Source organism: Coregonus lavaretus (genome assembly GCF_964263955.1).
Source record: "Coregonus lavaretus genome assembly, chromosome: 18".
In the NCBI taxonomy this organism is placed as follows: domain Eukaryota; kingdom Metazoa; phylum Chordata; class Actinopteri; order Salmoniformes; family Salmonidae; genus Coregonus; species Coregonus lavaretus.
The window spans coordinates 26,199,378-26,212,830 of NC_140005.1; the positions used below are offsets into that span (position 1 = coordinate 26,199,378).

Below are 13,453 nucleotides of genomic sequence, written 5' to 3' on the forward strand. Positions count from 1 at the left end.
AGCCCAAACCAGATGGGATGATGTATCGCTGCAGAATGCTGTGGTAGCCATGCTGGTTAAGTGTGCCTTGAATTCTAAATAAATCACGACAGTGTCACCAGCAAAGCACCCCCACACATCACACCTCCTCCTCCATGCTTCACGGTGGGATCTACACATGCGGAGATCATCCGTTCACCTACTCTGCGTCTCACAAAGACACGGCGGTTGGAACCAAAAATCTCAAATTTGGACTCATCAGACCAAAGGAGACTCGTGTTTCTTGGCCCAAGAAAGTCTCTTCTTCTTATTGGTGTCCTTTAGTAGTGGTTTCTTTGCAGCAATTTGACCATGAAGGCATGATACACGCAGTCTCCTCTGAACAGTTGATGTTGAGATGTGTCTGTTACTTGAACTCTTTGAAGCATTTATTTGGGCTGCAATTTCTGAGGCTGGTAACTCTAATGAACTTATCCTCGTCATTACACTGCACACTGCCCTATCCCATCTGGACAAGAGGAATACCTACAGTTGAAGTCAGAAGTTTACATACACTTAGGTTGGAGTCATTAAAACTCGTTTTTCAACCACTCCATACATTTCTTGTTAACAAACTATAGTTTTGGCAAGTCGGTTAGGACATCTACTTTGTGCATGACACAAGTAATTTTTCCAACAATTGTTTACAGACAGATTATTTCACTTATAATTAACTGTATCACAATTCCAGTGGGTCAGAAGTTTACATACACTAAGTTAACTGTGCCTTTAAACAGCTAGGAAAATTCCAGAAAATGATGTCATGGCTTTAGAAGGTTCTGATAGGCTAATTGACATAATTTGAGTCAATTGGAGGTGTACCTGTGGATGTATTTCAAGGCCTACCTTCAAACTCAGTGCCTCTTTGCTTGACATTATGGGAAAATCAAAAGAAATCAGCCGAAATTTTTGACCTCCACAAGTCTGGTTGATCCTTGGGAGCAATTTCCAAATGCCTGAAGGTACCACGTTCATCTGTACAAACAATAGTACGCAAGTATAAACACCATGGGACCACGCAGCCGTCACACCGCTCAGGAAGGAGACGCGTTCTGTCTCCTAGAGATGAATGTACTTTGGTGCGAAAAGTGCAAATCCATCCCAGAACAACAGCAAAGGACCTTGTGAAGATGCTGGAGGAAACAGGTACAAAAGTATCTATATCCACAGTAAAACGAGTCCTATATCGACATAACCTGAAAGGCCGCTCAGCAAGGAAGAAGCCACTGCTCCAAAACCGCCAGACTACTGTTTGCAACTGCACATGGGGACAAATATTGTATTTTTTGGAGAAATGTCCTCTGGTCTGATGAAACAAAAATAGAACTGTTTGGCCATAATGACAATTGTTATGTTTGGAGGAAAAAGGGGCATGCTTGCAAGCCGAAGAACACCATCCCAACCGTGAAGCACAGGGGTGGCAGCACCATGCTGTGGGGGTGCTTTGCTGCAGGATGGAATGGTGCACTTCACAAAATAGATGGTATCATGAGGAAGGAAAATGATGTGGATATATTGAAGCAACATCTCAAGACATCAGTTAGGAAGTTAAAGCTTGGTCGCAAAATGGATCTTCCAGCTTGGTCGACAATGACCCCAAGCAAACTTCCAAAGTTGTGGCAAAATGGGGACAAAGTCAAGGTATTGGAGTGGCCATCACAAAGCCCTGACCTCAATCCTATAGAAAATGTGTGGGCAGAACTGAAAAAGCGTGTGCGAGCAAGGAGTCCTACAAACCTGACTCCGTTACACCAGCTCTGTCAGGAGGAATGGGCCAAAGTTCACCCAACTTATTGTGGGAAGCTTGTGGAAGGCTACCCAAAACGTTTGACCCAAGTTAAACAATTTAAAGGCAATGCTACCAAATACTAATTGAGTGTATGTAAACTTCTGACCCACTGGGAATGTGATGAAAGAAATGAAAGCTGAAATAGATCATTCTCTCTACTATTATTCTGACATTTCACATTCTTAAAATAAAGTGGTGATCCTAACTGACCTAAAACAGGGAATTTTTACAAGGATTAAATGTCAGGAATTGTGAAAAACTGAGTTTAAATGTATTTGGCTAAGGTGTATGTAAACTTCCAACTTCAATTGTATGTAAGAATGCTGTTCATTGACTATAGCTCAGCATTCAACACCATAGTACCCTCCAAGGTCATCATTAAGCTTGAGGCCCTTGGTCTGAACCCCGCCATGTGCAACTGGGTCCTGGACTTCCTGATGGGCCGCCCCCAGGTGGTGAAGGTAGGAAACAACACCTACACTTCGCTGATCCTCAACACTGTGGCCCCACAAGGGTGTGCTCACCCCCCTCCTTTACTCCCTGTTCACCCATGACTGCGTGGCCAAGTACACCTCCAACTCAACCATCAAGTTTGCAGACGACACAACAGTAGTAGGCTTGATAACCAACAATGACGAGACAGTCTAAAGGGAGGAGGTGAGGACTCTGGGAGTGTGGTGGCAGGAAAATAACCTGTCACTCAACGTCAACAAAACAAAGGAGATGATCGTGGACTTCAGGAAACAGCAGAGGGAGCACCCCCCTGTCCACATCGACGGGACCGCAGTGGAGAAGGTGGAAAGTTATCAAGTTCCTCGGTGTACACATCACTGACAAAATGAAATGGTCCACCCACATAGACTGTGTGATGAAGAAGGCGCAACAGCGCCTCTTCATCCTCAGTAGGCTGAAGAAATTTGGCTTGGCACCTAAAATCCTCACAAACTTTTACAGATGCACAATTGAGAGCATCCTGTCTGGCTGTATCACAGCCTGGTATGGCAACTACACCACCCGCAACCGCAGGGCTCTCCAGAGGGTGGTGCGGTCTGCCCAACGCATCACCGGGGGCAAACTACCCGCCCTCCTGGACACCTACAGCACCCGATGTCACAGGAAGGCCAAAAAGATCATCAAGGAGAACAACCATCCGAGCCACTGCCTGAAAAACAGCTTCTATCTCAAGGCCATCAGACTGTTACATAGCCTTCACTAGCACATTAGAGGCTGCTGCCTATATACATAGATTAGAAATCACTGGCCACTTTAATAAATGGAACACTAGTCACTTTAATAATGTTTACATATCTTGCATTACTCATCTCGTATGTATATACTGTATTCTATACTATTCTACTGTATCTTAGTCTATGCCGCTCTGACATTGCTCGTCCATATATTTATTTATATATTCTTAATTCCATTGCTTTACTTAGATTTGTGTGTATTGGGCATATGTTGTGAAATTGTTAGATATTACTTGTTAGATATTACTGCACTGTCGGAGCTAGACAAACAAGCTACACCCGCAATAACATCTGCTATGTGACCAATAAAATTTGATTTGATTTGCAGCAGCGGTAACTCTGGGTATTCCTTTCCTGTGGCGGAATGTTTTTTGCGACTGCGCTTAAAGAAACTTTCAAAGTTCTTCAAATTTTCCGGATTGACTGACCTTCATGTCTTAAAGTAAGGACGGACTGTCGTTTCTCTTTGCTTATTTGAGCTGTTCTTGCCATAATATTTTACCAAATAGGGCTGTATACCACCCCTACCTTGTCACAACACAACTGATTGGCTCAAATGCATTAAGAAGGAAGAAATTCCACAAATTAACTTTTAAGAAGGCACACATGTTAATTGAAATGCATTCCAGGTGACTACCTCATGAAGCTGGTTTAGAGAATGCCAAGAGTGTGCAAAGCTGTCATCAAGGCAACGGGTGGCTACTTTGAAGAATCTCAAATATAAAATATATTTAGATTTGTTGAACACTTTTTTGGTTACTACATGATTCAATATGTTATTTCATAGTTTTGATGTCTTCACTATTATTCTACAATGTAGAAAATAGTGCAAATAAAGAAAAACCCTGGAATGAGTAGGTGTTTCCAAACTTTTGACTGGTACTGTATACAGTGACGGAAAAAAGTATTTGATCCCCTGCTGATTTTGTACGTTTGCCCACTGGCAAAGAAATGATCAGTCTATAATTTTATTTGAACAGTAAGAGACAGAATAACAACAAAAAAATCCAGAAAAACGCATGTCAACAATGTTATAAATTGATTTGCATTTTAATGAGGGAAATAAGTATTTGACCCCTCTGCAAAACATGACTTAGTACTTCGTGGCAAAACCCTTGTTGCCAATCACAGAGTAGCTGGACATTTTTTTAATGGAATATCTACATAGGCGTACAGAGGCCCATTATCAGCAACCATCAGTCCTGTGTTCCAATGGCACGTTGTGTTTGCTAATCCAAGTTGATCATTTTAAAGGGCTAATTGATCATTAGAAAACCCTTTTGCAATTATGTTAGCACAGCTGAAAACTTGTGCTGATTTAAAGAAGCAATAAAACTGGCCTTCTTGAGACTAGTTGAGTATCTGGAGCATCAGCAATTGTGGGTTCGATTACAGGCTCACAATGAGCAGAAACAAATAACTTTCTTCTGAAACTCATCAGTCTATTCTTGTGTACTACTCCCTTCACAGAACAGCGCAAACTGGCTCTAACCAGAATAGAAAGAGGAGTGGGAGGCCCCGGTGCACCACTGAGCAAGAGGACAAATACATTTGAGTGTCTAGTTTGAGAAACAGACGCCTCACAGGTCCTCATCTGGCAGCTTCATTAAATAGTACCCGCAAAACACCAGTCTCAACGTCAACAGTGAAGAGGCAACTCCGGGATGTTGACCTTCTAGGCAGAGTTGCAAAGAAAAAGCCATATCTCAGACTGGCCAATAAAAACAAAAGATTAAGATGGGCAAAAGAACACAGACTGGACTTTTTCTTTGCAAAAAAATAAATAATGTGGGATGCATGCCAGTAAGGCCACTACACAACACAACACTAAACAATACATTAATTGCACTATAATGGTGACAAACGGTGCCCACAAACTGTTAGGGCCTAAATAGAGCTGTCCCAACAGCAGAGTCCCAACAGCAGTCCCATCACCTTACCACTGGTACACCTGGCTATCAGCGGAGCCTTGTCTGGCAGCGAAACAGTTCATTCAGCCTCATTTACTGCCTTTAAAAAAAACATAGCTGATATGGCTGACTTGCTTAAACAAATGTGGTTTCTACTGACAATTGAGATGTACAAACTATGGCATAAGGGGACGACAAGCGGATAAGAGGCAATCCGTAATTTTGATTTAGACATTAATGAGTGAGCTAGGACGGACGTAGTCAATATAACTATTTGTTCAGCACTTTTGAAATGTACAGCGACAGAATTCAGAACATGGGCCGTTCTTACAGTATTCTCCCTGTACACCAAGTCAGAACCGTAGGATAAATAAAGGGGGCATATAAGCAGACAATGAAAGCCCTTACAATATTTGATGATTACATTTCTCTAAAACAGGTTATAGGCTACATGTGCACCACCAAGTCAGAATAGTAGGCGAAATTAAGAGGGGAAACTAGACCAAATTATTAGGGTGAGGCACATGGGCGACTAACAGCTTACTACACAACATACACTTAGTATTACTTTCTTAGCTACAGTATACATATCTCCCTGGCATATTACATAATTTATGCAGCAGCATACCTAGACATTTTTGTAAGTCTATGGCAGCTCCCAAGGGACTTGAATTTTCTAGCTCTACCTCTTGAGCCCCCTAAGGGCTTGAGCCCAGGGGCTTCAGCCCCTGTAAGCCCCTTCATTAAGCCGGCCCTGTGCACGGTACTATCTGCACTCTGCTAAATTTAACTACTGGACTGTACTGTGCTGTGCTGTCCAAACTTGTGAGACATAGACATCTTTTCAACATCCAGAAAATACATTTAGCTTACTGGATACATTGTTACAATGAGGCTGGTTGTCAGATTGTGACAGGCAACTCCAACATCAATGTGACAACCCCCCCCCCCCCCCCCCCAACACTAATTAAGATGCTAGTTACCACATGGCTTGACCTAGGACCTCACAAATAGACTTAAAATAAAGCTCTCCCTTTCCTCTTTTCAATAAAAGTAATTGTTTATGGATACTCCTAGCATACAACTATTTATTAAAGAAATAACAAGCATATTAATATTTACTTTCACCCATGAAAAATGCTAATATTCCTCTCACCTCCATGTTCTGTGATCCTGACCTGAATTGGCCACATGGATGACCTCTCCTATAGAGGACACACATTTTTATCTTGAAATTATTACACCCCTGAATTTTGAGTAATAAACACTATGACAACCAACCTGTGAGACAACCAACCCTGGTCTCCCCTATCCTGTAAACAGTGGTTCTGTTCAGTGATAGTACTGCATGTCTATTTCACTTGCACACATTTTATTGTGCACAGGATATTCAGCTGTACAGGTAGTTTCAAGTACAGGGCTCTCTCTCTAGCTGCTAATGAGAGATTGAACTTCAGAAAATGAATATTTTCATTGCACACTCCTCCCACCACCAGTTTCGATAGCATTGAGATCAAAGCGCGGTTCAGGAGACCTTTGCCATTATGCAATGTGAGCGAAGGTCAGCAATGATTCACTCATGTCCTCAGTGCTAGTGCCTTTAGAATACTGTTCCAGTTGGACTAATGTCAATTGGAATGAAAAATTAAGAATCCGTTAAGAAGATTGCATTCTAGAACATTTCCAGACTATGTTGGTCAGACAATGTGGAGGAGAGAGTGATTGAGACAGTGATTCAAGCAGAATGATTAAGACAGCCATGCTCCCACTTTGTTCCCTCTCAGACGGAGGCAAAGAGCCAGGGACACATACCTCCACACAAAGAGCTACAGCAGCCCCATTTAGCCTCCATTCGCTCTCCCTCAATCCTGACAAGTAAGCGCTCAAGAAAAGACTTGAATTTGAAGGAGGGAGCGAAATGAGCCTTGTAAGCAGATTACACGGGAGAAGGAGTTGAGGGGCTGCTTTTGGCGGAGTAAAAACTATTGTGAGAGTTGAGCCGAGCAGAGTGGAGTTGAGTGGAGCAGACAGGCTGATTATGGCACCTAGAGCTCGGAGGTAATTTACCTGTCACCTGTCACTGGAGCTCCTACACCTGGCTGGCACCAGAGCCTGCCCCACTGTACTGTACCTCTGTGCTGTAGCAGCTACCTCAACTACTCACCGCTTAACCACCCAGCTCCAAATAACACCAGCTGTGCCTCACCACTCAAACATCAACCAGACAGACCTGGTTTGTACATTGTAAAACCCTTCTGAATGAAGTTTTCTACATGGTTTATTGGTGTCCTCCCTCAAATTGCCCAGTAATAATTTATCCCTCAGAGCCTGGTTCCTCTTTAGGTTTCTTCCTAGGTTCCTGACTTCTAGTGAGTTTTTCCTAGCCACTGTGCTTGCAGCTGAATGGAAAAGGAGATTGCATCTGCAATGGAGGACAGGCAGTTATGGACGACAATATGATGTAATACCACGACTAAAGAGGTTCATTGTAGATACATTGACATGTACAATGCTATCCCTGATGGGCATGTTGTAGAAGTGTGTGAGGTGTAAATTGAAACCTGTCGCCAAAAGCTGGCTGTACAGTGCACACACTCCTACAGCAGCCGTTATGGGCATGACCGCCAGTGACTGAGTGTGTGGCTGTGTGCCAGTGTGTGTCTGCAGTGAGGGCTGCGTTTGTTTACTGCATGGAGGCATGTTTAAGTAACATAGTGTACTAGTTTTTGGATAATGTATAAACTAAGAGAGTCTTTTGAAAGCCTGACCTTGGTGTCTTTTAGGTGCTTGCCAACGGAATGTGTTTCAAGCGGATGAAATGCAGGAGGACGGAAGGGGATGCACAGAGTTGGGTTATTATTTTTGTACATGACAGGACATCCCCCACACATAGCTCCCCCACAGTTGAGTTATTTGTAAGTAAAAAGGAGGAGAGTAACCCACAGTAACAGTAAGATTATTATTACACTGTGAGCAGTGTCAAGGCTATCAGGGGAGATTGCCAAATGTAAATCATGTTTGATTTTTGATATGACCATTTTTGTTTATGTGATGATGAGAATTGGAAATATCATTCCGGTGCGTAAAAAGATATTTGAAACAGTGTAAATAAGATAGGCACATGTCATTTTGGTCATAGGTGTGATGTGATGCAAGCCATGGTTGAATATAATAATATTTGCCTAATATTAGCTTATAATTGCTTGTTAGTGAGGGAACTATTGTTCTGACCCTCTGTATCTTAAATCCATACCAAATCCAAATCTTTTTGGGGGGGTAATATTTTACTTAACTTTTTTTTTTGCTATTTTGTTTTTATACAACCATACCAAACCAAATCTAACTGTACATTTTAAATGTGATCATCTGCTTGTAATCAACCAATGCAAACAACCCGTCTATCCATTAATCCTCTATTTCACACAATCTAGACAGGTTTTTTTTCTAAATTGAGGAGAGAGCAGGCAGGCAGCCATAATAAGGGCATGAGTCTCTTATCACCTTAAGTTACTGGTATCTTATCAACCTATGTTATCTCCCATAGACAAACCCAACTGTCCAAATATCACGTCCTCAACCTCTGATTGTCCTAGTTTGCATGCCTCATTAAAGCCTTTGCTAAGTTTACATGCCACTTGTTTTTCTCTCAAATTGCCCATGTGTTTCTTTTCGTAGAAGTCTAGATCAATTTGCTATTTAAACTCAGCATATTGTAAGACATATAAGTATGTGTGTCAAAATAATAGAACTGGAATTTTTGTAATGGTCAACTAGCAGTAATAATACATTAATTACATTATAAAAGGGTGTACAATTATGCATAGGCTACTGTGTCACTGAGTAGCCTATATAGGCTACCGATATTTCCAGTAAAATATAATAATGTAGAGTGCCAAGCATATTGCATAATATTGCTTGTAATTAAACTTGATGAGTCCAGATCGCTTATCTGTTTGTCACCAAACCTATAATATATAAAATCTTAAACTACTGTTAATCTAAATCACAGATGTAGCCTAAACGAAATATCTCATTGATTCACTGACAGTAGCCTAACGATATCCACAGAGCACAATACGAGTTCTAGATTTTAAATAATATAGTCTACCAAATCACACATAAAAAAGCACAATTTTACAAAGCTTTAACCCAGTGACGTTATTAAAGTGTAAAAGTCTAGCTAGTAATTTCGTATAGGCCTATGACAATTATGTGAGTAACTTTTTCAACAAAATCTAGCTGTCATTGTCATACAATCATGTTAAGCTTTTTGCTTTCAATTTGTTTCTCAATTTCAAAGACACTAATAGGCTACAAACAATAGTTTGAACAAACCAACCTGCCACTTTGTAGTTTGATCTTCTGCCAAGCCTGTCATCAGTGGACGGGGACCTCTTTCTCAGTCGGTGAACTGAGCCAAGTGCCAGCTGCCTAGGTTTGCAGGAGTTACTGTAGCGCGCACTCGCACGACTAGAGAAAACAGAGAAAGAAACCGCGACGCAGCCTAAGTTTATTATAGTCGAAAACGTGTATGCGTGCGCGCAGCAGTGTTCTAGAATATTGGACCGTTGGCTTTCATAGCCCAGCTCGAGCAATTTCTCCAACTGTCAACACATCCAAATGAATAGAGGACGCGTACCGGAGACGCGTTGGGTGGGAATTGTGGGGAGGTAGGTGCGCGTTCGGCTGTGCATTCCCCACGGATAGTGGTCTCAGAGTCGCATAGCTACATTACATTTACGTCATTTAGCAGACGCTCTTATCCAGAGCGACTTACAGGAGCAATTAACGTATAGTGCCTTGCTCAAGGGCACCTAGTCGGCTCGGGGATTAGAACCAGCGACCTTTCCGTTACTGGCACAACGCTCTTAACCACTAAGCTACCTGCCGCCCCCCATTGTGTACAAAAAATTAGGAACACCTGTTCTTTCCATGACATAGCCTGACCAGGTGAATTCATATGAAAGCTGTGATCCCTTATTGATGTCACTTGTTAAATCCCCTTAAATCAGTGTTGATGAAGGGGAGGACACAGGTTAAAGAAGGATTGTTAAGCCTTGAGACAGTGTGTGCTATTCAGGGGGTGAATGGGCAAGACAAAAGATTGAAGTGCCTTTGAACCTGGTATGGTAGTACAAGGGTTCCCAAACTTTTTCACCCTGGGCTCAAGCACTGTTCAGGGCACAAACTGTTCACACCCTTCTTGTTGGTGCAGAGAATTTAGCAGGTTTAAAGCTTATTTCCTGCAATTCTACAAATGTTGCCATGTCTAGTGTGTTTTCATGTGATATTTAAGTGACAATATCTACAACAATATCTATGGGCTAAAAAAATGAAGTCAAATAATGTTAGCTAACATGGGCTAGTTGATCTGGACATTTCTGACAAGTTATAAATAGCTCTCTAAGGTATGCAATGACTAACATGACAAGAGGAATTGATGATGCACTTCCCAATTTTGAAATTGCACCTTGTGCATTCTACTATTACAACTTTCAAGAGTAAGTTTAAAGCTGGAATGAGTTCCTTTAAAAAATGTATATATACAGTACCAGTCAAAAGTTTGGACACACCTACTCATTCCAGAGTTGTTCTTTATTTTGACTATTTTCTACATTGTCGAATAATAGTGAAGACATCAAAACTATGAAATAACCCATATGGAATCATGTAGTAATCAAAAAAGTGTTAAACAAATCAAAATATATTTTATATTTGAGATTCTTCAAATAGCCACCCTTTGCTGTGATGACAGCTTTGCACAGTCTTGGCATTCTCTCAACCAGCTTCATGAGGTAGTCACCTGGAATGCATTTCAATTAACAGGTGTGCCTTCTTAAAAGTTAATTTGTGGAATTTCTTAATACGTTATGTTGTGACAAGGTAGGGGTGGTATACAGAAGATAGCCCTATTTGGTAAAAGACCAAGTCCATATTATGCCAAGAACAGCTCAAATAAGCAAAGAGAAACAACAGTCCATCATTACTTTAAGACATGAAGGTCAGTCAATACGGAACATTTCACAAACTTTGAAAGCGCTATGATGAAACTGGCTCTCATGAGGACCACCACAGGAATGGAAGACCCAGAGTTACCTCTGCGGCAGAGGATAAGTTCATTAGAGTTAACACCCTCAGAAATTGCAGACCAAATAAATGCTTCATAGAGTTCAAGTAACAGACACATCTCAACATCAACTGTTCAGAGGGGACTGTGTGAATCAGGCTTTCATGGTCGAATTGCTGGAAAGAAACCACTACTAAAGGACAGGTGTGTCCAAACTTTTGACTGGTAGTGTATATGATTAGTATTTTTTTGCACGCCCCACAGTTTGGGAACCACGGTGGTAGTAGGTGCCAGGAGCACCGGTTTGAGTATGTCAAGAACTGTAATGTCAAGAACAGTTTCTCGTGTGTATCAAGAATGGTCCACCACCCAAAGGACATCCAGCTAACTTGACACAACTGTGGGAAGCATTTGAGTCACCATGAGCCAGCATCCCTGTGGAATGCTTTCAACACCTTTTAGAGTCCATGCCCTGACGAATTGAGGCTGTTCTGACTGCAAAAGGGGGTGCAACTCAATATTAGGAAGGTGTTCCTAATGTTTTGTCCACTCAGTGTATGTCACAATGTGGACTATGATTTACATTGCTAACATAGGCATGTAGAAACAAGCATCTTGTGGTGGATAAAATGTAACTGTCCATTGGGTCATTCATTTGCTACTTCTTAAATGTTTGCCGATGTCACTGACCACACCCTCTCTGATCTGAGCTGCTGTTTGATACACTGCAGCGGTGCGCACGTGTCTGTAGTCCTAATATTAATAGTCCTCACCAGAATACTATTGTTTGCAATAACTAAGGGAGAGTGCATTGACATTGAAACAAGATTGGTCTTAAGCTTGTTAATTAGACAAGAGCCAGAGCTCAGCCTAATCATCATCTCTTAAGCAGGATTTGCCCTTTTGCCACTGCTTCATTCCAACAAGAATGCAAAACAAACACACCCATTGCTGACAGGTGTATAAAATCGAGCACACAGCCATGCAATCTCCATAGACAAACATTGGCAGTAGAATGGCCTTACTGAAGAGCTCAGTGACTTTCAACGTGGCATCGTCATAGGATGCCACCTTTCCATCAAGTCAGTTTGTCAAATTTATGCCCTGCTAGAGCTGCCCTGGTCAACTGTAAGTGCTGTTATTGTGAAGTGGAATTGTCTAGGAGCAACAACGGCTCAGCCCCGAAGTGGTAGGCCACACAAATTCACACAACGGAACTGCCAAGTGCTAAAGCACGTAGCGTGTAAATATCGTCTGTCCTCGGTTGCAACACTCACTACCAAGTTCCAAACTGCCTCTGGGAGCAATGTCAACGAATCACGCTTCGCCATCTAGCAGTCCGACGGACTAATCTGGGTTTGGCGGATGCCAGGAGAACGCTACCTGCCCGAATGCATAGTGCCAACTGTAAAGTTTGGTGGAGGAGGAATAATGGTCTGGAGCTGTTTTCAATAGTTCGGGCTAGGCCCCCTCCTGTTTCAGTATGACAATGCCCCTGTGCACAAAGCGAGGTCCATACAGGAAGGGTTTGTCGAGATTTGTGTGGAAGAACTTGAGTGGCCTGCACAGAGCCCTGACCTCAACCCCATCGAACACTTTTGGTATGAATTGGGACGCCGACCACGAGCCTGGCCTAATCGCCCAACATCAGTGCCCGACCTCACTAATGCTCTTGTGGCTGAATGGAAGCAAGTCCCTGCAGCAATGTTCCAACATCTAGTGGAAAGCCTTCCCAGAAGAGTGGAGGCTGTTATTGCAGCAAATGGGGGACCAACTTCATATTAATGCCCATGATTTTGGAATGACAAGGAGGTGTCCACATACTTTCGGTCATGTAGTGTAGCTCCTTACTAATGATGTAGGCTATATAAACCCTGGAATGCTGATGCCAATGAGCGGCTTTGAAGCCACCGGTCGGCCATATTGGCACTCCCCAGAAGAAGCAGTCCTCCATAGGAATGAATGGAATTGTACAGTATTTCAATGAAATGTTTCAAGGACAAACTTACATGTATGTAAGTATTTGTGGTTGTAGTGGGGACCGTAACATTAGTAGAATAGAATAAACGTGGCAAAAACGAATGTAGACATTAATAAATGCATTTCTGTAGCTTCCTAAATATATTTTACAATGGAGCAGGAGTGCTAAGATGGAGGCGCGATGGCTTCAAAACAGTGCCCCCTGTTAGTCATCTAGTGTATATAGACATTATTTGCCCTCACCTAGTATTTGTTTAATTCTTTGCTTCCAATGAGCTTTTTATATAAACTCCCTAAAAGGCAGATGCCATCATGGCATTTGTACAGTCGTGGTCAAAAGTTTTGAGAATGACACAAATACTAATTTTCACGAAGTCTGCTGCCTCAGTTTTGATGATGACATTTTGCATATACTCCAGAATGTCATGAAGAGTGATGAGAT

The 13,453-nt window shown here is 42.0% G+C and overlaps 1 protein-coding gene across 3 annotated transcripts in view; it reads right to left on the bottom strand.

Moving 5' to 3' along the window:
- Nucleotides 1-9,615, bottom strand: part of LOC311145987 (estrogen receptor beta-like) — a 31,996-nt gene extending 22,381 nt beyond the window's left edge. For all 3 annotated transcript variants that reach the window (XM_084182402.1, XM_084182399.1, XM_084182400.1), the window contains exon 1: nt 9,304-9,615. The gene's annotated coding sequence lies outside the window, so the exon portion shown is untranslated. The remainder of the gene's footprint in view (nt 1-9,303) is intronic.
- Nucleotides 9,616-13,453: the final 3,838 nt, after the last annotated feature.